Source organism: Schistocerca nitens, chromosome 9 (genome assembly GCF_023898315.1).
Source record: "Schistocerca nitens isolate TAMUIC-IGC-003100 chromosome 9, iqSchNite1.1, whole genome shotgun sequence".
Lineage (NCBI taxonomy): Eukaryota > Metazoa > Arthropoda > Insecta > Orthoptera > Acrididae > Schistocerca > Schistocerca nitens.
In genome coordinates, this window is record NC_064622.1 from 196,479,264 (window position 1) to 196,505,670 (window position 26,407).

General features: G+C 41.7%; 1 pseudogene; it reads right to left on the reverse strand.

Annotated features, from left to right (window-relative positions):
• Positions 1–10,056: 10,056 nt before the first annotated feature.
• Positions 10,057–10,174, reverse strand: LOC126204579 (5S ribosomal RNA; annotated as a pseudogene).
• Positions 10,175–26,407: the final 16,233 nt, after the last annotated feature.

Here is a 26,407-nt window from a genome sequence, read left to right on the forward strand (position 1 = left end):
GTTTGTTTTGTTTCTTGTACTGGGGCGTAAATTTTTCCCACCGGCTCTCTGAAGCGGTAAGGATTAACTCGGATAAGCGGATTACTCGCAAGAATCGAAACAAACAAGGAGCGGGGCTCGCGCTTTCTGCCGTGTTCCGGCCCACACGGTTGCGGCTAACACGCGGTAAGACGCAGAGAGCGTGAATACCGCCTATGAGAGACCCACACTGTTTGCCACTAGGTCGCTCCTGTTGATAACAGACAGACGTTGAGTATACAGTGGTGCAGCTTCGCACAATATTTACCTCCAGCCAGTGAGAGAAGCTTCTATCCGTACCTAGCAAAATCGGCTCATTGTGTAGACACAATGCAGCTTCGTAATGTGATACGTCCACCGCGTCTTTATTAATAACGAATAGGGCGTTTTGTATTTACTAACATAGAAGTTGCGACAGAGTGCATGGAGGATGGCAGAGAGAGGAGGAACCATTTGTCAGAACTTTGGCTAACGCGGGGGTCCCCTAGCACAAATCGGTAAACGGATTCAGCACTGTAGCGAAAGCCAAGCTGCGTTGTTGTGCACGTTTGATTCAAAATACAGGTCAGGCTGACGAGATGTCCCAGTTTTGCCGGGACAGTCACGGTTTTCACATAGATGTCATAGTGTCCCGACAAAATAATTCAGGACACATAATTATCATGTTTTCGTCGAGGAACCAAATGCGTGCGGTAATAAATCTCATTTATTTAAACAGAAGCAGAACATGTAGAAAAATATGTTTTCACAATGCCCCCTATATGACTACTGCATTTTCTTTCTACATCTACATCTACATCTACATCCATACTCCGCAAGCCACCTGACGGTGTGTGGCGGAGGGTACCCTGAGTACCTCTATCGGTTCTCCCTTCTATTCCAGTCTCGTATTGTTCGTGGAAAGAAGGATTGTCGGTATGCTTCTGTGTGGGCTCTGATCTCTGATTTTATCCTCAATCTCTTCGCGAGATATACGTAGGAGGGAGCAATATACTGCTTGACTCTTCGGTGAAGGTATGTTCTCGAAACTTTAACTGTGGTGTCACCGCCAGACACCACACTTGCTAGGTGGTAGCCTTTAAATCGGCCGCGGTCCGGTAGTATACGTCGGACCCGCGTGTCGCCACTGTCAGTGATTGCAGACCGAGCGCCGCCACACGGCAGGTCTAGAGAGACTTCCTAGCACTCGCCCCAGTTGTACAGTAGACTTTGCCAGAGATGGATCAATGACAAATACGCTCTCATTTGCCGAGACGATAGTTAGCATAGCCTTCAGCTACGTCATTTGCTACGACCTAGCAAGGCGCCATTACCAGTTTATATTGAGATTGTAATTATGTATCATCAAGAGCGATGTTCTCCAATTATGGATTAAAGTTAAGTATTCCAAGAGCTCCCTACTTTATTTCTTAGACTCAACTCCTTTAACTGTTCCAGACCTCACGCCAGCCTGCGTGAGCCTAAACGCGTGCATTTTGGCCACCTCTAGCAACACGGTGTTGGCTCTTCTGCCAACACATCATTAACAAAAGCCCGTACCGAGCTACTGAGCGTCTCTCCTGCAGAGTCTTCCACTGGAGTTTATCTATCATCTCCGTAACGCTTTCGCGATTACTAAATGATCCTGTAACAAAGCGCGCTGCTCTCCGTTGGATCTTCTCTATCTCCTCTATCAACCCTGTCTGGTACGGATCCCACACTGCTGAGCAGTATTCAAGCAGTTGGCGAACAAGCGTACTGTAACCTACTTCCTTTGTTTTCGGATTGCATTTCCTTAGGATTCTTCCAATGAATCTCAGTCTGGCATCTGCTTTACCGACGATCAACTTTGTATGATCATTCCATTTTAAATCACTCCTAATGCATACTCCCAGATAATTTATGGAATTAACTGCTTCCAGTTGCTGACCTGCTATTTTGTAGCTAAATGATAAGGGATCTATCTTTCTATGTTTTCGCAGCACATTACACTTGTCTACATTGAGATTCAATTGCCATTCCCTGCACCACGCGTCAATTCGCTGCAGATCCTCCTGCATTTCAGTACAATTTTCCATTGTTACAACCTCTCTATACACCACAGCATCATCTGCAAAAAGTCTCAGTGAACTTCCGATGTCATCCGCAAGGTCATTTATGTATATTGTGAATAGCAACAGTCCTATGACACTCACTTGCGGCACGCCTGAAATCGCTCTTACTTCGGAAGACTTCTCTCCATTGAGAATGACATGCTGCATTCTGTTATCTACGAACTCTTCAGTCCAATCCCACAATTGGTCTGATAGTCCATATGCTCTTACTTTGTTCATTAAACGACTGTGGGGAACTGTATCGAACGCCTTGCGGAAGTCAAGAAACATGGCATCTACCTGTGAACCCGTGTCTATTGGCCTCTGAATCTCGTGGACGAATAGCGCGAGCTGGATTTCACACGACCGTCTTTTTCGAAACCCATGCTGATTCCTACAGAGTAGATTTCTGGTCTCCATAAAAGTCATTATACTCGAACATAATACGTGTTCCAAAATTCTACGCCATTTGAACCATTTTTGAACCAAAATTCTACAACTGATCGACGTTACAGATATAGGTCTATAGTTCTGCACATCTGTTCGACGTCCCTCCTTGAAAACGGGGATGACCTGTGCCCTTTACCAATCCTTTGGAACGCTACGCTCCTCTAGAGACCTACGGTACACCGCTGCAAGAAGGGGGCAAGTTCCTTCGCTTACTCTGTGTAAAATCGAGCTGGTATCCCATCAGGTCCAGCGGCCTTTCGAGAGATTTTAATTGTTTCTCTATCCCTCTGTCGTTTATTTCGATATCTACTATTTTGTCATCTGTGCGACAATCTACAGAAGGAACTACAGTGCAGTCTTCCTCTGTGAAACAGCTTTGGAAAAAGACATTTAGTATTTCGGCCTTTAGTCTGTCATCCTCTGTTTCTGTACCATTTTGGTCACAGTGTGTCTGGACATTTTGTTTTGATCCACCTACCGCTTTGACATGAGACTAAAATTTCTTAGGATTTTCCGCCAAGTCAGTACATAGAACTTTACTTTCGAATTCACTGAACGCCTCTCGCATAGCCCTCCTCACACTACATTTCGCTTCGCGTAATTTTTTTTTGTCAGCAAGGCTTTGGCTATTTTTATGTTTGCTGTGAAGTTCCCTTTGCTGCCGCAGCAGTTTTCTAACTCGGTTGTTGTACCACGGTGGCTCTTTTCCATCTCTTACGATCTTGCTTGGGACATACTCATTTAACGCATATTGTACGATGGCTTTCAACTTTGTCCACTGATCCTCAACACTATCTGTACTCGAGACAAAACTTTTGTGTTGAGCCGTCAGGTACTCTTTAATCAGCTTTTTGTCCCTTTTGCTAAACAGAAAAATCTTCCTACCTTTTTTAATATTTCTATTTACGGCTGAAATCATCGATGCAGTAACCGCTTTATGACTGCTGATTCCCTGTTCTGCGTTAACTGTTTCAAATAGTTCGGGTCTGTTTATCACCAGAAGGTTTAATATGTTATCGCCACGAGTCGGTTCTCTGTTTAAATGCTCAAGGTAGTGTTCAGGTAAAGCACTTAAAAAATTTCACTGGTTTCTTTGACCCTGCCACCAGTTATGAACGTTTGAGTCTCCCAGTCTATATCAGGTAAATTAAAATCTCCACCCAGAACTATAACATGGTTGGGAAATCTACTCGAAATATTTTCCAAATTATCCTTCAGGTGCTCAGCCACAACAGCTGCTGAGCCCGGGGGCCTATAGAGACATCCAATTACCATGTCAGCCTGCTTTAACCGTGACCTTCACCCAAATTATTTCACATTTCGGATCTCCGTCAATTTCCTTCGACACTATTGCACTTCTTATCGCTATAAACACGCCTCCCCCTTCACTGTCCAGCCTGTCTCTGTGGTATACATTCCAATCTGAGTTTAAGGTTTCATTAGTGTTTACGTCTGGTTTCAGCCAACTTTCTGTCCCTAGTACTATATGGGCGTTGTGACCGTTTATTAATGAGAGCAGTTCTGGGACCTTTCTATAGACGCTCCTGCAGTTTACTATTAGAACATTAATATTGTTCTTCCCTGTTGCATTTTGCCTACTCCTTCCTACCTTGCCGCGTCTCAGGAGGCGTCTTGTCGGGCCTTGGGAGGGAATTCTCTAACTTACAAACCCCCATGTGCACTCCACACTTACTCCGGTACCCTTGTAGCCGCTTCCGGTGTGTAGTGCACGCCTGACCTATTCAGGGGGACCCTACATCTCTCCACCCGATAGCGGAGGTCGAGAAATTTGCACCCCAGATCTCCGCAAAATCGTCTGAGCCATTGGTTTAAGCATTCCACTCGGCTCCAAACCACAGGACCGCGATAGGTTCTGGGAACGATACTACAAATAGTTAGCTCTGATTCCACCCCGCGAGCGAGGCTTTCCGCCTTCACCAACTCCGCCAACCACCTGTACGAACTGAGGATGACCTCTGAACACAGACGGCAGGAGTCATTGGTGTCGACATGAGCAACAATTTGCAGTTGGGTGCAACCAGTGCACTCTATCGCCGCAGGCAGGGCCTCCTCTTCTCGGATGAGACCCCCCGACAAGCAGACAGAGTGAACACTGGCCTTCTTCCCCGACCTTTCCGCTATTTCCCTAAGGGGCTCCATTACCCGCCTAACGTTGGAGCTCCCAATAACTAATAAACCCCTCCCCTCGTGTGCCTGCTCGGACCTTGCTGAAGGAGCGGCCACATGTCCACTCACAGGCAGAGCGGGCGATGCCACACGGCCAGCCTCCACATTTACCCTCCACCTCGTGCGCCTCGAACGCCGCTGAACCCGCGACTCCCCTTGGGGAGAGGGTGGCCCAACCGCGCCCGGTACCTGCGAAGATGTCTCGACAGCAGGGACAGTGGGTGAAGCATGTAACACCTGGGGTGTACCATGCAACGCACCAGACTCCCCACTGCCGCTACTCTCCGAGGCAGCTGCCTGAAGACGGCTGACCGCGGCCATCAACACGTTCAGCTGTTCGCGAACAGTGGCCAACTCCTCCTGCGTTAATCAACTTTTAACTAGACTGCTAATTTACTAAAGGCGGCTGATTGTTGACTAAACTGTGGTTGTTAGATACTCCTTGTCGAAAACCATGAAAATAGCACTAACTGTCTGTGGATTGTATTAAAAACAAACACTAGCACTACTGGCACTATGGTTGACTAAAGGGACTCTCTCTGACTGCATTCAAAACAAACACGAAATCTATGGAACGCTATTACTAGCACTCGACAATTAAAGCTACCTAAAAGAAAAAACACATGGAAGAAGAAGTGACAAATAAGAAAAATACAGTTAATATTTAAATTAAGGTAGCTCGCTGCACAGCAGACGTGAAGCAGACGGCAGTCAACTTATGCCGAAAGAAAGAGTAAAAGATATATTGAAAATAAAAGCGCGTAATACCTATCCCCGCCTCTAACTTGACGATCTTCAGCTTTATGTCCCTCGATACAAGTAAAACCAAAACCAAAGAGGGTATAAAGGAGCATCACTTGAACCATTTCTCCTAACGGGACTGCAGCTGTATGGAAGATAATTTTGTGAAGAATGTGAGCGATGCGGTGTACGTTAGCAGTCAATATTTTGAACACGGCTGCACTTCAGCAACGGTTATAGAATAGATGAATAAGACAGGCAACCTGCTGCAATAAATGGTGGTATTCAGTTAACCTTAACCATGCTTTCAACGGATTTAAACCCGTCTTCTTCAGAAGGACAAGAAACCCGCACACGGCGCAACAACATAAATTACAATCAAACCACCTTGGGGCAATATTACGTGTCATACAGAAACTACTACAACGAATGTAGGCATGTCACAAAAAGTATGATACGTAACAACATAGGAAAAGTAGTACTTAGACACCTCACTCCATAGTGCTTAGAGCCATTTGAACGAACTTCACATTAGCAAACAGTTAGTAAAGCGAAGTAATGTAGATCATATTAATCTATTTCATGCCAGTATGCTTGTGTAATAGCTTACTTATGGACAGACATAGTTAGCGTACAAAAATAATGTGCTGATGGACCTATAAGGGTCTTAATGTATGCTAGTATATTTTATTTTGTCTTTCTCAACATTTTATTCTATATTCGTTTATTCGCATGGTGCATTTCTGTAATTCTGTTAGTAATTTCAGTGTTCCTATACTTGTTCGCTGTTTAGGCCGCTAAGAGTACATGCCCCTCAGAATTTGTTTTCCTGGTATCCACGTTCTCCACTCCCCCTCAGTCGGCATGAAGCTCTTAACATGGTCTGATGTTTTATGTAATTAATCTTATAAACGTGACAAGGCCCTGATTTTAGGGGCCTTAACTATTACACATGGAGTACAGGTCGCCGCCGGCACATTTCATGTGAAGCCGTTAGATCGCATAGACCTGTTTATTTCAACAATGGCTTACATAAGTTTACAGCTTGAACATTTAGCTATTTTTCGACATAATCACTATTTCTGTCGATGCATTTTTGTACACGATTGGCAGTTTTTGTATTCCCATGTCATACCAGCTCGCTGCCATGTTGTTCAGAAAATTATGAACTGGCGTGAATGTTGCTTGGTCTCAGGTGTAAAGTGGTATGCCCAGGTTTCGTCAACCGTGACAATTGAGTCCAGAAAGTTGTCCTGTTCGGCTGCAAGGCGGTGAAGAAATGCGCGGGAAGGTTCAACTCGTTGCCGCATGTGGTCCTCAGTCAGCATGCGTGGCACCCATCTCGCACACACCTTCCGGTAGTTCAATGTTTCCGTTAAAATTCTGTGAGCGGTGCTTCGGGAAACCTCAGGAACCAACGTGCAGAGATCATCCAGGGTGATCCGCCGATCCTCGCGCGTGATTTGCTCAACCTTCAACACTGTCTCCTCAGAAACTGACCGTCTCCCGCTTCTTTGTTGGTCGTGTATTTAGGTCCGACCAGCTGCAAACTTTCTACACCACTTACGAACATTTTTGACAACCATGCACGACTCACCATACACTTCCGTCAATTAGCGATGGATTTCAGTCGGCGCAGTGCCCTTTGTGTTGAAAAACCGAATAACTGCGCGCAATTCGCACTTGGTGGTAACATCCAACGGGAGGTCCATTCTCAACAGCTACCAAGCCAAGACTGAGCGCCTCAGCGAGGCGTGCGCATGTTTACACACAGCGCTTGAAGCACTCTTCATAACAGTGTGACCAACTGCCACAGAAACAGAGTTCTGTACTTATGAAAAATTAGGATACCTTACTTTTGCGATTACCCTCGTATCAAGTTGTCTGTGACATGCCTACACTTGTCGTTCGTAGCAGTTTCTGTGTGACACGTAATATCGATCTACGACGTTGTGATTGTAACTGATGTTGTCGCACTGCATGCACGTTTCTTGTCCTTCTGAAGAAGACGGGATTAAATGCTTTGAAACCATTGTTAATATTAACTGAATGCCACCATTTAATGCCACTGGTTGGCTGTGCTAGCAGTGGTTATTGAATATTGTTTGGCATGTATACACGCTTGCCCAAATAACGTATAGTCAAACGAAATCTTTAATGTTAGTATGAAATGTATAACTGGTATCTGATTACTGATTATTAACAAATTGTCCTCAATCACCTAGTAAGTGACTAAACATTGCTAAAATATATTCAAACAATTATTACAATAAAAAGTGTATATTAGACTTTTTCTATTTCTGAAGAAAATAATTTTATTTGTGGGTAATGTACCTACATGTTCGTTTCCACGCCACAAAATAAAGATACATTTTTGCTATGGGTTTTTTAGCTGCAGCATCGTCAAACGTCTGTTATCAATTTTAAAATAATACGATAACTGATAAGGAAGGTTAGCGTAAGAGTGGTAATGAAGTTCGGTGAAAAGTATAAACGCAAGTGTCCCGGTTTTTTTTTCTTTGAAATTTGATGTGTGTAATACAGTTCGATTGTTGAAAATACCACCAACTTCACAGTTAAAGTTTACTAGAAAACATAGAAAAGCGATAAAAGTTAACAATATCAGGGAATGGTGATGTTGAGAAACGGCACAGAATTCCGAAAACTATTACTGAAAACAGTTCTTCCCACTCCCTGGCGTATCTGGTAAAGCAACTGCGGGTAGTGTTTCAAAAGAAAAAACAGTCTTGGTTGCAGGGCAAGTAATACTTTTATTGACCCGCTTCGCCCTTCTGGGGTATTATCAGAAAATTTTGCAGTATATTAAAGTTTTCTAACGATGCTCCAAAAGGGAGAAAAGGGTCAATGAAAGCGTTGCTTCCTTTGCAACCAATATTCTGTTTTGCTGTAAGAAATTGTTAAAAACTCATTTCAATGAGAGACTTTAGACTAACTTTTAAGCATTTGTGTGTTAATTGTAATTTTGTACTGTAAAGTATTTACGTATAAAGGAAAAAAATATCTTCTAGTCACAAATCATGATTTTTGTTTCAATATAAGATGCATTTAGGGCCCTGGGAGCCCATACTCAGGTGCTTGGTAAGTTTATATCATTTTTGAATTTAAGTTAGTACTGATGCTATTAAGAATACATAGGTATATCACAAGGTGGAACACCGTCATTGCAATTTTTTCACAACTAACACAAAACTGAAAAATTATGTACACAGTTTGCAATGGGGGCACAGCATGAGCAAACATTTATATACGCACGCACACTTTTCGTCTCACAGGACATTTGTAAGCGCAATTCAAAGAAGTCAAAGAATTTTATAATATACAGATGTTACATTTCTACTTATACAGATGTGTTGTTATTTGTAAGATGATGCAAAGTTATTCCATTATTATCTACACTTTGATGACACTTGAAAAACAATTATTTCTGAAGATATCAGATGTGACCTTATGTTATGAAATGGTTGCAACTGCCGCGCAGAGTGGCCGCGAGGTTTGAGGCGTCATGCATCAGATAGCGCAGCCCCTCTCGCCGGAGGTTCGAGTCCTCCCTCGGGTATGGGTGTGTGTGTGTGTGTGTGTTGTTCCTAACAAAGTTAATTTAAGTAGTGTGTATGTCTAGGGACTGATGACCTTATGAGTTTGGTTCCTTAGGAATTCGCACACACACTCTATGCAACTATTACATGCTTGTTTATTTAAATAAGCTTTCGACATTACTGATAAAAAGTGTTGTTTTCCTGGACTGTTTTAGAGTCAACAAGGCTATAGGAAGCCGAGAGAAAGCTGAGAGTTAGGAAACGCGTAGTAGTAACAAGGAAGATTTTCAGATTGGACATCAGTGACGATTTGCACCTTATACTGTCCTCCATCGCACTATTCCTCACTAAACTATACTAAGGAACAGTTGAGAAAAATTTTCAGAACAAGTTGAGACACATCCTTCCTATATGTAAACCACATCTTAAGGTTTGACATTTAGGGGATTTAGTCAACCTAGCATCTGTAGAACGCAGGACAGAGAAATTGCTTCACCTGAGATAAACGTCAGTCAATCAGCGATTTGTTGTCCTCATTTAAATAGATACTGCCACGGCTCAGCAAAATTTAATTAATTTTCGAATTCTGACAAATTGTGGGATCGAAGAAGCCAGCTAGTCCTTACAGCATCTCTAGTTGTCAGGAGTGAACAAAATATGTTGTTATACTTGATTCTCTACATAATTGCACAATATTATATGAATGATAACTGATTCTTCCGTCGGTTCTTGGTAGAACAACAATATAATAAATAAAAAGCACTACATAGCTTATTTTCTGCAGGATTAATTTAATATGTGCATGTTTACATGTAGCAAATTACTTAAAGAAGCACCCCGTCTTCAGGCCACAAGTGGCCCATCGGGACCATCCGACCGCCGTGTTACCATCACCTGAGGATTCAGTTAGGAGGGGCATGGGGTCAGCACACCGCTCTCCCGGTCGTTACGATGGTTTTCTTTGACCGGAGCCGCTACTATTCGGTGGAGTAGCTCAATTTGCATCACGAAGATGAGTGCACCCCGAAAAATGGCAACATCACATGGCGTCCCGGATGGTCTCCCATCCAAGTGCCGACCACGCCCAACAGCGCTTAACTTCGGTAATCTGACGGGAACCGGTGCATCCACTGCGGCAAGGCCGTTGCCACAGATTGCTTAAGATTTGTCCAAAATATTTCATGTACACTTTTCATTAGCTGCACTATACGTTCTGACAGCACAACCTTTCTGCACTACCCGATCAAAAGTATCCGGACACCACTAGGTAACAAGCAATCACGAGACGCAGACCCGCCAAATATAAAAGGAGTACTGTGTTTTCAGTACAGTAGCAGCCTAGAGCACACAGGGTGGGGCAGCAGAGCTCAGTGACTTCGAATATAGACAAGTCGTCGGATGTCAGCTGAGTAACACATCCATCAGATCCATCAGCCGCTCTGAAGCTGCCAAGTCGACTATTGGTATGCAAAATGGAAATGAGCGTTTGGCGTCATTGGCCGGGAGGCCCCTTACGGGGCAGGTCCGACCGCTTTGGTGCAGGTCTTATTACATTCGACGCCACACTGGGCGACCTGCGCGCCGGATTGTGAAGTGGAAACCAGGAGGAATAAACCGAGACCAGGGAGACCTCACGTACAGAGTGACAGAGACTACCGAGCGTTGCGGAGGTTAACCGTGAAAAACCGCTTGAAATCGACGGAAGGAATAACTCGCGAGTCTCTAAGTACTGCTGTCAGTTGTGATTTCTCCCCTCGTTCCTATTTCCGTCTATTGTCCGCATTATTCTTTTATGAAGATTTGAGAGGAGCGAAGATTACAATAAACGTTCTAGTTTACTTAGCTTGTCATGTAGAGCTGGGGTCTGATATTTTGAAGCTGAAAATTTCATATTTTAGGTCCTCACGTCTGGATAGATCTAAATATATTTGAAGATTGTCGTTGTAAAATTTTTGGTTTTACGTAAATCTATTTTCTCGCATTTTAATATATCGTACAGTCTTTTGATTTTTCAGATTAACAAAGCCTAAATTACATTGTTAGTACAAAATACAAAAATCGATCACATCACAGGCATGCTTACGACTTCAGGACTCTGCGAAAATAACCGTATTCCAAAGGGTTGACAATTTTTCTTTACAAATGAATTTCTACTAGTTCCTGTTACATTATTACTTTCGCTTACTATTTACTAAATTAATCCAGAAACTCCCGCCGAAGGTTCGAGTCCTCCTTCGGACATGGATGTGTGTGTGCTGTCCTTAGCACAAGTTTGTTTAAGTAGTGTGTCAGTCTAGGGACCGATGACCTCAGCAGTTTGGTCCCTTAGGAATTCACACACCTTTGAACATTTGAATCCAGAAATTAACATAGTAACCAGTACAGTATTGCGTAAATAATATAAATTTTAAGTGTGCCATTAGTTCGTAATTTCGAATTGTACATTCGGGACTAGTAGTATTTATCGATTATAACATCGAGACTAAAACATTTTATAAGTAATTCATTCTCATGAATTTTAGCTTGAAATGTAACATACCGTGTATGAAATTATATGAAAGTTTTCAGAAAAGCAACTGAGACAATTCTGAACCGTACAAATTCGAAAACTAATACTGGTGTCGACAACTACTGTTGAGGAAAAGTAATGCTAAAGGAGGATGTCCCGTTACACAGTCCAACCAGCTCGGTGACTGTGCGTAGGAGGTTAAAAAGAATGGGGTACAATGGTCATGGGAGGATCCTCGTGAGCAGCTAAAATGAATAGGGTACTTATAAGCTCCCTGAAGCCACACACTTCTGTAGGCAGTACTGACGCTCGATGTGGTGCAAAGTGCGACGCCACATGATCAAGGGTGACTGGAAACAAGTAACTGGAGTGATGAATCACACTTCACCCTGTGCAATCCGATGAAGGTGTTTGGTTTTGGTGAACGCATGGAGAACGTTACCTGCCGTCATGTGTTGTGCAAACAGGGAAGTACGGAGGAGGCAGTATGTTACGATAGTGAGATATTTTTCGTGGTTAGGGTGTGTCCTCTTTACTTCTCTTAAGAAAATGCTAAATATGGAGGGAATGTGGCCAGCAGCGGTGGCCGAGCGGTTCTAGGCGCTTCAGTCCGGAACCGCGCGACCGCTACGGTCGCAGGTTCGAATACTGCCTCGGGCATGGGTGTGTGTGTGATGTCCTTAGGTTAGTTAGGTTTAAGTAGTTCTACGTTCTAGGGGACTGATGACCTCAGATGTTAACTCCCATAGTGCTCAGAGCCATTTGAACCATTTGAGTGAACGTGAATACATTTTACAGCATCGTGTACTACCTACAGTTGAAGAACAGTCCGGAGGCGATACTCACTGTCATGAAGCACTACCCGTGAGTCAATAACACCATGAAATGAACTGGCCTGCCACCAGTCACGACATGACCCCAACGAAAATCCTTTGGGATGAGTTAGAACGTCGGCTTCGCTTCGTGTCCCTGTGTCGGCTCCGTGGGAAGAACGGTCTGCCATTCCTCCACAGACACTCAGACACCTCAATAAAGATGTCCCAAGCGGAGTTCAAGCCGTCATAAAAGGGAAGATTGGACACACACTGTATTAACGCCTAGATACTTCTGATCAGATAGCGTATATCATTACGCAAAGATAACTTGAGATGAGAAAAAAATATTCCAAAATATTTCCCATAACGTAAATTTTACTTTTATTGTTAAATTCTGTGCTTCGACTAGTTGAGAATAAGGAAATAGCTAGATTTTTTGTGGCATGTATGCAGGCGATTATTTATGGAAGATAAACTTGGAAATATTTTATACAGACCTTGCTGGACGCCTTTGATTAAGTTTAAAATTGCGTAGTATAATAATATTTTTATTAAAGACGATCGATATCTGTCATGAATCCGACCATCTTCAGGTAACAAAAGCGGTATTCAGTAAATGTGCAGTGCATAGCTGAACCATTTTTGGGACGCGATAATGGTCATACCCATGGCCGTATTCGATCGCCTTTAACAAAAATAAAGAAATGCTGTTGTGTATTATAAGTCGCAAATTCAAATACCTTAGAAATTATTAACGACATCAATGTGGGACTTGATTTGTGAATTACTAATTACTATTTGAAAGTGTTGTGTACAATTGGTGTACTAAGATATAGACAAATAGAATCAACAGGTGGTAAATGATTTTGCGACTCATCTAGTGCTCGTACAGAGACACTCCACCAGCTGCAAACACAGCGTGGAAACAGAACTGTTTGTGTTACATCTTCGCACTGCTTACTTAGAGACTATCAGTTCAGGATCTTAAGGAAGGGTTAAACAAAGCTACAACACACGTGTCATGTCGTGAAACACGTCAGTGATTCAGATAATCAGCACGTCTTTGAGGGAGACTGGAGAGATGTCCAAAACTTACTTGACACGTGTAACAAAACAATGTAACTTGTTGAGCCTCTAGGTGTAGTAGCCAGAGGGTGCTGCGAACAGCAAGTAGTACTGCGTCCACCAAGACCACAAGAGTGATTTAAAAGAACAAAAATCGATGGCAAGCTTCTACTGTTAAGAAAAGTAACAAGATTTACCTAGATATTTATTGAAAACCTTTATTGGAGAGATGTAACAGCAGTAGCAATAGCAATCGCATTCGCATAGCCCCTGTTGCAGCTATTGCGGACATTGCTACAGCAGGACCTCCTCCATGAATAAGAAATTTTGTGGAAGTCAGCATCATTAGCATTTCGAGGATAAAAACACAGCACAAATTCCTTACACAGTGCCTAATTTGGCGGTCCTAGTATAACACTAATGTGCCGTGAAACACCTAGTACACTAGGTACTTCTTCATTTCGCTCGTTCTGACCTACTGCCGTCTTTGTATCCATTTTCATTTTGTTAACAGTTTATATTTTATCTTTTAAAGACCTGTAAATTTTTCTGTTAATTATTTTGCCCGATCTACTGAAATTTCGTGCCACTGGACATTCAATGCTCGCCTTACAGTCATTTTGCGCCCAATACTTATGTTACAATCTGCGTTTTAGTTTGTAAAACTTTGACGAATGTCCCTGTTCTGGAGCCACGTATAATACTAACGTGCCGTGAAACACGCTAATTTTACCCTCTGAGAGGATTTCAAAGTTCGACCGCATGTATTGGAAAAGGGTATCAAACTATAATTTCGAATTTTGTGAAGTTACCAGTAAAACCATACGGGCCTTAACCTTCGGTGTTAATAGAAGTGGTCAATTATAAGTGAATGAAAATAATTAACGGTCGCCAGCCTAATTAGGTACATTAATTTGAAAAGGTATCTTTGAGCAAATTGGATATTAGTTATTGAAGTTACTTTTGTTGAGATTTCGCTTTGAATAGCAAACTGGATACAAACTGACACAGTGCGCTCTGTACTGTGTGTAGCAGCAGTTACCAATAACACACACAGTAGTAAATTACGGGGAGCAAAATTGCACCGAGCTCATACTAATGACGTCCACAATCAATAGTATTACTTAATCAAATACTGAAACATCACTGCATGAAGTGCAGAACTGATTTTGGACAAGAGGGGCTCCTATCTTGATTGAAATGAATAACACAAATAAAGATGAATAACATCTTAAATACACTGTTTAAGGTCCTCTACATATATCAGTTTCCCTTAGTAGCTGTAATACTTCACTTTTTTCTTAATAGGAGGATCATATGATGGGGACCCATAAACTGGTATAGTTTCACTAGCCAAGGTTCTTTGATTATTGCAAAAGTAAAAACAATCTCTAAGAGATAATCATTCATTTAAATTACTTTGCAATGTAAAAAATGCAACACTGGGCATAATTAATTTCAAAAGGGACCGTTCATGATGGGTACCAAAACTAAACTATCTTTGAAAATGTGCATAATTTTACTTCTAGTAATACTACCGCAAATCTGATCATTAAAGATTTATATGTACTTTTATTTATTTACCTGTGGAGCACGTATTCTTGGCAGTAATATTTACACAATCTTGCACTGTAATCCTAGAACGCTATATTTTACAATAAACTAAGGCTACCTTAGCAAAAGCCTACCCAGTTTTACTTCTATGGTTTTAGCTTTCAAATAATTAAGGTTTTCACTTTCCTATTGATTGATCTTCAAACTTTTTTACTTCAACTTCCTATCTTAATTTCACTTGGAGCAGTCCATAAACAAAGCATCCTAATTTTACTCTTACTTTATTTTTGTACTCCTTATACTTTAGACAAAAGAATCACTTTTAAACACACGAATGCCACAATTGTTCATTTGAATCAGGATACTCGGTTTGAGCAGCACTTAGGAGATGACCCTACGTAGTTTCGTGATCAGCACTGAAGTTACGGTTTCGAACACGAATTGACGTTTTATGTGATTATTACTGAAACAACCCACAAATTAATTGGTCCATGCCAAAATATATTACGTTATTGAATGTATGAAGCCTGTGAAGCAGTGGCGAAGATTAGTGGCAGGTGAAATGGCGGCTAACTGTACTCACAACTCTTGATGTGCGAATGCTCTATAAAATCTCTTCTTGTCTGATTTTCAATATACTACTGCCATTCAGTTATTCCGTGAACACCAAATAACAGCCAGACCCACACCAGAGGCAAATAAATCCCTTCTAATGCAGCTTCCAACTGCCTCTCTTAGCACCGCCGAGGAGTACCGTGTTAAGACTAGCCACACACTGCGTGACGTTCACACAAAGGAGCCGCTCAGTTCGACCGCCAAACCCACTTGTTACATCGCGCCATGCCACTTTCGTTGCGGAGGGACTTCCCTACAGTATTTATATGTTACAAATACATGTGCCCTAAGCATGAACCAGATTTTAACAAACACACTTCTTTCACAAACGTCTTCCTATTACAATAATTTAAATTTTCAACATTTTTTCCTTTTTTCATTTATATATTTCAAAACAAATTTTCTTGCGATACATCAAGGAGTTCAAACAACACAGAACGCACACTTCATAAATTGCAGATACACAGTTACTTACAACAAACCCATCCCGCCCGCATCTCGTGGTCGTGCGGTAGCGTTCTCGCTTCCCACGCCCGGGTTCCCGGGTTCGATTCCCGGCGGGGTCGGGGATTTTCTCTGCCTCGTGATGGCTGGGTGTTGTGTGATGTCCTTAGGTTAGTTAGGTTTAAGTAGTTCTAAGTTCTAGGGGACTGATGACCATAGCTGTTAAGTCCCATAGTGCTCAGAGCCATTTGAACCAAACCCATCCCTAACCGATATAAGTGTTACACTAGTGCCTGGACGTTTGGAATGTGCTGCAGGTACTGCTAGTACTGAAGTTTTAGCCATTTAATACCCTCTGTATGACGAAATGATCAAGGGGATGCTTCGGGAACTGAAATGGGAATCACTGGAGGAAGATGACCTCCTTTTAGAGGAAAATTTAGAGAAACGGCATTTGAGGCTGACTGCGTAACGATTCTACTGTCGGCAACGTACATTTCGCATAATGACCATAAAAATTTGAGAGATTATGGCCCGTACGGAGGCATACAGGCAGTCGTTTTTTCCTCATCCTACTTGAGAGTGGAAGACAAAAGGAAGTGGCTAGCCGTGATACACGGTACCCTCCGTGATGCACCATACAGTGGACGGTGGGTTGCGGAGTATGTATGTAGATGTAGACATCTGTTGGTGTACCATGCGACACACCGGCTTACTGGTGCATTACTAAACATCTTTACCAAAACATCCTCAAAACATAGAGATCTCATATCACGCTGCTGCTGTCAAGTTTGTCAGGATGAACACCGGTTTCTGGAAGTGTATAGACGTAACGTTGTGTCCGCACCACACATAAACAACAACTGGTAGAGCTTGGAAGCAGAATTACCAGCTACCTGTGTGCTATGTTGTGTTACGTTCCGTTTGCCAACGCTCCCCATTAACGCGCAAGGCTCGTGAAGTCACATTAATAGTGATATATATATATATATATATCTCATTCCAGAAATATTTAAGAGAGTCATTCGCCTCACGCACCACTAACACTAGAATATGAGCCGACTTCAAGCATTCTAAAATTTACGACTTCAGTGTTCTTATCTGGTTACGCTGTGGGAGTAGGAAAAGCAGTTTTATTTAAAAGAGGGTGATTGGTAAGTTGCTGACTGCAAAACAAACGTCTGAAATCATTTGACCTTGAACAATATAATCACGCACTGATATTGCTACCTCGTTCAGAAATCGTATAACTTTTTGGCACTCTTCATGAAACCTTTAGCTGATTATTTCACAAAACCACAAATTTTTAATGATATTATTTATGTTATTGGTTTTATTATTTAATTATGTGTCTAAACAAGGAACTATCGTTTCGATATGTATGTTATTGGAGTTACGTGTGACTGATCTCATACGCATCCGTTGAACAAAATTTCGGCTACTGTATGCTGGGAAATAACTCATGGTCCCACAATGATACACAACCGAAAGCAGGTACATTAGTACAGTGGGCATACCATATGATGAAGTAAGCTTAAGGCAGAGTGGAAATTACCTGCTGTCGCTTGTATCACACAAACACACCAGCACGAGTTAAAGCGTTGCACCCAGAGGCTGCATCTAATTGAAATTAAAGAAAGGTATTAAGAAAATACGAAGGTTAATTGTGATAAAATCTGTCAGAAGTTCATAGCATCAAATTACGTTCTGAGTATAGTTTTTTTCTAATTTAACGCTCTACTTAGTAAATGGTAACGGCAGTATGTAGTAAGGAGCCATAAAGACCCTACTTTAGGCTCTGTGCAGGCGTGGGCCCGTATATCTCCTCCACCGACTGGTCATACTGAAGAGCCAAAAAAAAAACCGGTATAGGCATGCGTAATCAAATACAGAGATATGTATACAAGCAGAATATGGCGCTGCTGCCGCCAACGCCTATATAGGACAACAAGTGTCTGGCGCAGTTGTTAGATTGGTTGCTGCTGCTACAGTGGCAGGTTATCAAGATCTGAGTTTCAACATGGTGTTACAGTCGGCGCACGAGCGATGGGACAACTTCTCCGAGGTAGCGATGAAATGGGGATTTTTCCGGACGACCAATTCACGACTGTACCGTGAATATCAGGAATCCGGTAAAACATCAAATCTCCGACATCGCTGCGACCAGAAAGAGATCCTGCAAGAACGGGACTAACGACGTGTGAAGAGATTCGCTTAACCTGACGGTACTTCAATCATTCATCAAATTGGTGCAGATTTCAATGCTGGGCCATCAACAAGTGTCAGCGAGCGAACCATTCAACGACAAATCCTCGATACGGGCTTTCGGAGCCGGAGGCCCACTCGTGCACCCTTGATCACTGCGCGACATAAAACTTTGTGCCTCGCCTGGGTCCGTCAACACCGGCATTAGACTGTTGATTGCTGGAAACATGGAGGCTCCTTAATGGTGTGAGGCGTGTGCAGTTTGAGTGATACGTCTAGATACAATTCTGACAGGCGACACGTAAGTAAGCATCCTGTCTGATCACCTGCATCCATTCATGCCCATTGTGCATTCCGACGGACTTGGGCAATTGCAGCAGGGCAATGCGCCACCCCACACTTCCAGAATTGCTGCAGGGTGGCTCCAGGAACACTCTTCCGAGTTTAAGCACTTCGGCTAGCCACCAAACTGCCCAGACATGAACATTATCGAGCATATTTGGGATATCTTGCAACGTGCTGTTGAGAAGACATCTACATCCCCTTGTACTCTTACGGATTTATGGACAGCCCTTCAGGATTCATGGTGTCAACTCCCTCCAGCACTACTTCAGACATTAGTCGAGTCCATGCCACTTCGTGCTGCGGCACTTCTGCGTGCTCGAGGGGGTCCTACGCGGTAGTAGGCAAGTGTACCAGTTTCTTTGGCTCTTCAGTGTAATTAGTTCTCGATCAAAACAGCACTCATGATTCTTTAGACAAGTTATATTTACGGTTTTCAACGGTACAGTCTCACGTGTGCCTCTTGTCAGTTATTATATGATGTAAGGAAGGCTCACTTCGTGAATTTAGTGTATCTCTTGTAGCACGACGGGCTATATTAAAGCACGAAGGACGGGTTTTCGTCGCGAGCAGCGCGTGGCTTGCAACGACGAGGCGTGGATGCGTCTCTGTCCCGAGGTGGGCCTGACATCTCCCGGCCAGCAACAGCTCCCTGTGCAGGACTGTGGTGTCTCCGGTCCGGCGTCTAACAATACCACCACTTGCAAAGTAGGTTAGAAATCAGATTAATAATGTTGTTCACGCAGCATTTGTTCGCTTTATCGGGCAACAACAAAGTTATTGACTGTGGTTGGTATCGTCAGAATGGAAATAATGAAGTCACTGTAAAAAAGTTATTAATTTTAGCACTTATCTTGAATGGATTCCCACGTAGATCTCGACGAAGTTGTTATGACTCATCTTGTTGATTATAGCGTGATTCCACTTTGACTGCTAGAAGATCCAGATGCGTATTTTAGCAATATTTGAAGACCTAACAACTGCGTTTTTCAGGATATTCTTAATGATCAAACAATCCCAGACCAGAACAAAGGTATGTTAGAAATAATTTTTGACTTGGTGTTCACGATCCACATTCTTATAAAATTTCTTGTAAATTCACATACACTTCTCAACTATCACATCATCAAGAAAACAGGTTTGTATCAATCTTCATATATTTATTTTCCACTTTAACCAAAAACAAGACTTGACTATTCTTTTACAAAGCGAAATAACAACATCTGCAAGGTGAAACAAAGGTTGCCCTGTGCGCATTCACGCCAAAACGGTCAAAGATTATGACAGTCTCACAGGAATGAATACACACAAGAACCATATCACTGTAATATATCGATACATCGGAGTACCTATACATTAATAAAAACAGATGTGAATATTGTCATAAAAATATGTCTGTTACTTCGCAGAAAACTAGTACGACATTACTGGTATCGGGAAATGGGGTTGTAGTGCCGTAATGGTCACGTAAATAAAGAACCATTACAGGCGGCTGATCTATAATTGGTGGCCGTGCCATGTGCACCCATGAAAATTCAACGAGATGACGTGACGTCAATTCTGTCGCTAGCGGGCACTGTGTCTTCTGTATATACTGGTCGCACTTGCACGTCTACACCTCAAACTGTAGCAGTTACAATGAAGAACAATACATCAAATGAAAGAGATGAGAAACACGATTCAGCCAGTTGTTGTTGTTGTTGTTGTTGTTGTTGTTGTGGTCTTCAGTCCTGAGACTGGTTTGATGCAGCTCTCCATGCTGCTCTATCCTGTGCAAGCTTCTTCATCTCCCAGTACTTACTGCAACCTACATCCTTCTGAATCTGCTTAGTGTATTCATCTCTTCGTCTCCCTCTACGATTTTTACCCTCCACGCTGCCCTCCAATGCTAAATTTGTGATCCCTTGATGCCTCAAAACATGTCCTACCAACCGATCCCTTCTTCTAGTCAAGTTGTGCCGCAAACTTCTCTTCTCCCCAATCCTATTCAATACCTCCTCATTAGTTACGTCATCTACCCACCTTATCTTCAGCATTCTTTTGTAGCACCACATTTCGAAAGCCTCTATTCTCTTCTTGTCCAAACTGGTTATCGTCCATGTTTCACTTCCATACATGGCTACACTCCATACAAATACTTTCAGAAACGACTTCCTGATACTTAAATCTATACTCGACGTTAACAAATTTCTCTTCTTCAGAAACGATTTCCATGCCATTGGCAGTCTACATTTTATATCCTCTCTACTTCGACCATCGTCAGTTATTTTACTCCCTTAATAGCAAAACTCCTTTACTACTTTAAGTGTCTCATTTCCTAATCTAATTCCCTCAGCATAACCCGATTTAATTTGACTACATTCCATTATCCTCGTATTGCTTTTGTTGATGTTCATCTTATATCCTCCTTTCAAGACACTGTCCATTCCGTTCAACTGCTCTTCCAAGTCCTTTGCTGTCTCTGACAGAATTACAATGTCATCGGCGAACCTCAAAGTTTTTACTTCTTCTCCATGAATTTTAATACCTACTCCGAATTTTTCTTTTGCTTCCTTTACTGCTTGCTCAATATACAGATTGAATAACATCGGGGAGAGGCTACAACCCTGTCTCACTCCCTTCCCAACCATTGCTTCCCTTTCATGCCCCTCGACTCTTATTACTGCCGTCTGGTTTCTGTACAAATTGTAAATAGCCTTTCGCTCCCTGTATTTTACCCCTGCCACCTTCAGAATTTGAAAGAGAGTATTCCAGTTAACATTGTCAAAAGCTTTCTCTAAGTCTACAAATGCTAGAAACGTAGGTTTGCCTTTCCTTAATCTTTCTTCTAAGATAAGTCGTAAGGTCAGTAGTGCCTCACGTGTTCCAACATTTCTACGGAATCCAAACTGATCTTCCCCGAGGTCCGCTTCTACCAGTTTTTCCATTCGTCTGTAAAGAATTCGCGTTAGTATTTTGCAGCTGTGACTTATTAAACTGATAGTTCGGTAATTTTCACATGTCAACACCTGCCTTGTTTGGGATTGGAATTATTATATTCTTCTTGAAGTCTGAGGGTATTTCGCCTGTTTCATACATCTTGCTCACCAGATGGTAGAGTTTTGTCAGGACTGGCTCTCCCAAGGCCGTCAGTAGTTCCGATGGAATGTTGTCTACTCCAGGGGCCTTGTTTCGACTCAGGTCTTTCTGTGCTCTGTCAAACTCTTTACGCAGTATCGTATCTCCCATTTCATCTCCATCTACATCCTCTTCCATTTCTATAATATTGTCCTCAAGTACATCGCCCTTGTATAAACCCTCTATATACTCCTTCCACCTTTCTGCCTTTCCTTCTTTGCTTAGAACTGGTTTGCCATCTGAGCTCTTGATATTCATACAAGTGGTTCTCTTCTCTCCAAAGGTCTCTTTAATTTTTCTGTAGGCAGTATCTATCTTACCCCTAGTGAGACAAACCTCTACATCCTTACATTTGTCCTCTAGCCATCCCTGCTTAGCCATTTTGCACTTCCTGTCGATCTCATTTTTGAGACGTTTGTATTCCTTTTTGCCTGCTTCATTTACTGCATTTTTATATTTTCTCCTTTCATCAGTTAAATTCAATATTTCTTCTGTTACCCAAGGATTTCTATTAGCCCTCGTCTTTTTACCTACTTTATCGTCTGCTGCGTTCACTACTTCATCCCTGAGAGCTACCCATTCTTCTTGTACTGTAATTCTTTCCCCCATTCCTGTCAATTGTTTCCTTATGCTCTCCCTGAAATACTGTACAACCTCTGGTTCTTTCAGTTTATCCTAGTCCCATCTCCTTAAAGTCCCACCTTTTTGCAGTTTCTTCAGTTTCAATTTGCAGTTCATAACCAATAGATTGTGGTCAGAATCCACATCTGCCCCTGGAAATGTCTTACAATTTAAAACCTGGTTCCTAAATCTCTGTCTTACCATTATATAATCTATCTGATACCTTTTAGTATCTCCAGGATTCTTCCAGGTATACAACCTTCTTTTATGATTCTTGAAGTGTTATTCAGCCAGTATGCAGATATAAATTGTATTAAATATATGTAAGAAGATACAGTATCGAGAATTTTTTTTGTAACCATCATTCAGCAAAACCTTAATAAATTTTCTATTACCTGATGTACAAAGGAGATCTAGCACGCAGAGTGTAGCTCTCAGTGATGCACTTAGATTGAAATACTCTAAATTTTTAACACAATTAGCATGTGAGACACAATTTAATTGGATTTTAATTAAAAATAGACACAAAGTATGATAAAAAAGAAAAACACATCCAGCAAGGCAGTATGCATGACGGGCATTGCTGATCACAATATTCAACTCTTAGGTCCTAAGATTTATGTGCTTTTATTAATTGCGTACAAAACTGCAGTCGTGCGGAGAAATCTATATGGAAAGAAGTGGGATATTTGAAGTTCACTGAGATCAGAATAGGAAATTCAGATGAAGACAAATCAACATCTCCAAAAACAGAAACTACAAAAGTTAAACACACATATATAAGTAGCGGAAAGGCAACAATAAAGAAACCTTCGCAACAGTGGAACAGAAAGCGCAAGGAAGCTAAGGTTAAATACTTGTAAGAAAAATGTGGAGAAATCTAAAAGAAGTGGTCGTCGGTAGGACATATTCAACATTTGGAAAAAACACAACAACCTTCACTGAAATTAAAAACAAACTTGTTAGTTTTAACTGTGCAGGAGGAGTGAAAGCGGTTTGAAGGAAGGAGTACTATGAAGGTCTCTTTTTGCTTGAGGAACTGATGACAGATAGAAGAAGAAATGGGTGTCGATACAGAAAACATAGGGGATATAGTATTAAAGTAAAACGTAGCTATGGGAAAGTTGCGATGAAACGCATCGGAAGGTATCCGTCACATTCCTTCGGGGTTTCTATCAATCGTTGGGGGAACTGGCAACAAGCTGGTGTGTAGAATCTATGGGGCGGGGGACATACCATCAAATTCTTGGAAAATTATCATCCATAGAATGGCAAGGGCTGATGAGTGCGAGTTTTACACACTCAGCTTAAAAGTAGCCGAAGGGGACTTTGGCTTTAGGAAAGATAAATTCACTCGAGATGCTGTTATGACCTTCGACTTGATAATGGAAACTCAACAAAAATAAAGAAACGTCATAGAATTTGTCCATCTATAAAAAGCTTTCGACAATGTCAATTCGTGCAAGATGTACGAAATTCTCAGAGAAATAGCTGTAAGCTACAGGAAAAGTCTGGCTTAGGAAGCAAGCGGTATCAATAAGGATGTAAAAGCGAGGAAGAAGTGGTCTCATTACAAAAATGTATATATCACGGATGCAATCTTTTGCCATTTGTGTTCAGTCGATACGTAGAAGAAACAGCGACGACAATTCAAAGTTCGGTAGTGGGATAAACCTTCACAGTGAAAGGATATCAATAATAAGAGTACATTGACTACATTGCTATCATCAGTGTAAGTGAAAAACAACTGCGAGACCGGTTCAGTTGCATAAATAGTCAAATGAGAAAAGAAGATGGATGAGAATAAACAGAGGAATGATGGAAGTAATGAGAAGTGGCAGAAATAAGATTACTAATAAACGTAACATAAAACTTGTTGAACAAGTTTGCAGCTACTATGAAAAAAGATCACTCCATCATTAAGATACTGACTTTCCTTTCTGAAAACAACATAAGCAAGATCAAACGGTAAAATTCCAGATCAAAAGCAGGAAAACGGTTAAAAATGACTTTTTTTGTACACAGAACAACAGACAAGGATATGGAGTATAATGAACCCTACCACCCTACAGAACTCATTACCCAGTAACACCTATTGTTAAATTCCTTCTTTTATTTATAAGTATCATCAAAGCGAATACATTATGCATTGTCGTTCGTCCTAATCTAAATCTACTCTGGATTGTTTCGGCTGTTGGTCTTAACCTTAGTGTTAAAAATTTTCCATATTCTGTATATCCAGCCTCCAAAACACTCATTTGCCTATAATTATTGCAATCTATTCCATCTCCTTTCTTAAAAAAATGAAGTACAGAGCAGCTGTCGAGCAGATTTCCGGTATGATCGCTTTCTCCCGCCCGCAATTTCGGCCGTATTTAATAACTCGTTGTTTGTGTCATCTATACCAGCTAAGTTTCAGGTTTTCATTGTTTTTATTAAAGCTTCTAATTCACCGATGTTGCGACTGGAGATATTAACTGTGAAACAACATTTTTCAGGCCAGTGTTGTACTAGACAACATGAAAATAAAGGCAAGAGGTCCTTTAGTATGTCATCAACTACACTATCTCGTTGAGAGATATCAAAAAAGAAGTAGTCGTAACAGTTGATTAATAGAAACGGTGAGGACCAGGGTGAAGTTGCACGATGCATAGGACGTTAAAACTCGTTAATGGAAAGTCATACGAGATTATCGTAACAGCTTCTTCGTTTCATTCACAAGACAATGATGTATAGACGGAATGCAACATACCAATGGACTGAAATTTTAAACGACTAACGACAGCGATAACTTTTGTTGTCTATACGGGGATGGTATGTTTTCTCTTTTCACACAAGTGCGCTTTTAACACAAAATATAAAATTTACCCCTGATGTTACTAATCAGACCGAGGGTTACTAGGGTGTATGTAGTTGCAACTTACGATAAATAACGAGTTGCTACTACAATGATTCAGTTTCAAGTAATAAAGTTTATTGTCTTTAAATAAATTACACGTTATTTCGTGGCTGGTGAAAGCCACCATGGAGTCATGAGATTTGAAAACGACGCTAGAACTCACTATACGATATTTGAAACAGAGCTGGAAATCACAGACTGCGTTCACAGCTAAATGTTAAATTAAGCTAACTATTGTACCAGCTCACACCTAATCAGAATCTAACGAACACACTATGCTATAACCTAAGTGTTGGTTAGTAGCAGAAGTCTAAATCCCTCACTGGCAAACTGAGTTATACCCAGTCTCAGTGCACAAAATCAGAGTCACAAACCAGTTTACACGACAAATGTCACAAGTTCTTCCGAATTGCTAGCTGAAAATAACCAGTGCTGATTAATGCCTACTTATTTTAAGGAGCGAGGCGTAACTGCGCGGTCTCAGGCGCCTTGCCCGGTTCACGCTGCTTACCCCGTCGGAGATTCGAGTCCTCCCTCGGGAACGGGCGTTTGTGTTGGCCTTAGCGTAAGTTAGTTTAAGTTCGATTAAGTAGTGCACCAGCCTCGGGACCGATGACCTCAGCAGTTTGTTCCCACAGGAACTTATCATAAATTAAAAAATTTTTTTTTTAAATCCACAGCTAACATGAGCGAAGTAATTCTAAGTGTCGTGACTGACAATCTAAAACTTTGTCTTCCAAAACGATCGTGGCTGGAACACCGCTCAGGCAAGCACCGATGTGGCCTCAATCATCGTCCACAACACTTGCAGGCTGCAAGGAAGCGACCACCCTTTTATGGCTTCGGTTCACCGCACCACGGAAAATCCTGCATTACGTCACTTAACGAGTTTGTCGTTTCACCAATCTAATTTACAACGACTCCTGTCGCCATTGCACTAATCAAAATTAAGATAAGCATAAATTACGTAAATTGTCTAAATATAGTCCTTTTCTTCTGGTAACTATTTAATGAAAATAAGCAGTTCGCCGTTTTATTAGATATTTAATTCCGAGTCAGACAACTGCGGCTTACAAGTGGCAATACATGCTTCCACAATAAGACCGAAACTAGCGACAAACAAGTACATTTAAACCTTTCTACTCTCTTCAGGTCTCAGCTAACAAATAAGCATAGCAGACTGTAACATGCTGTTA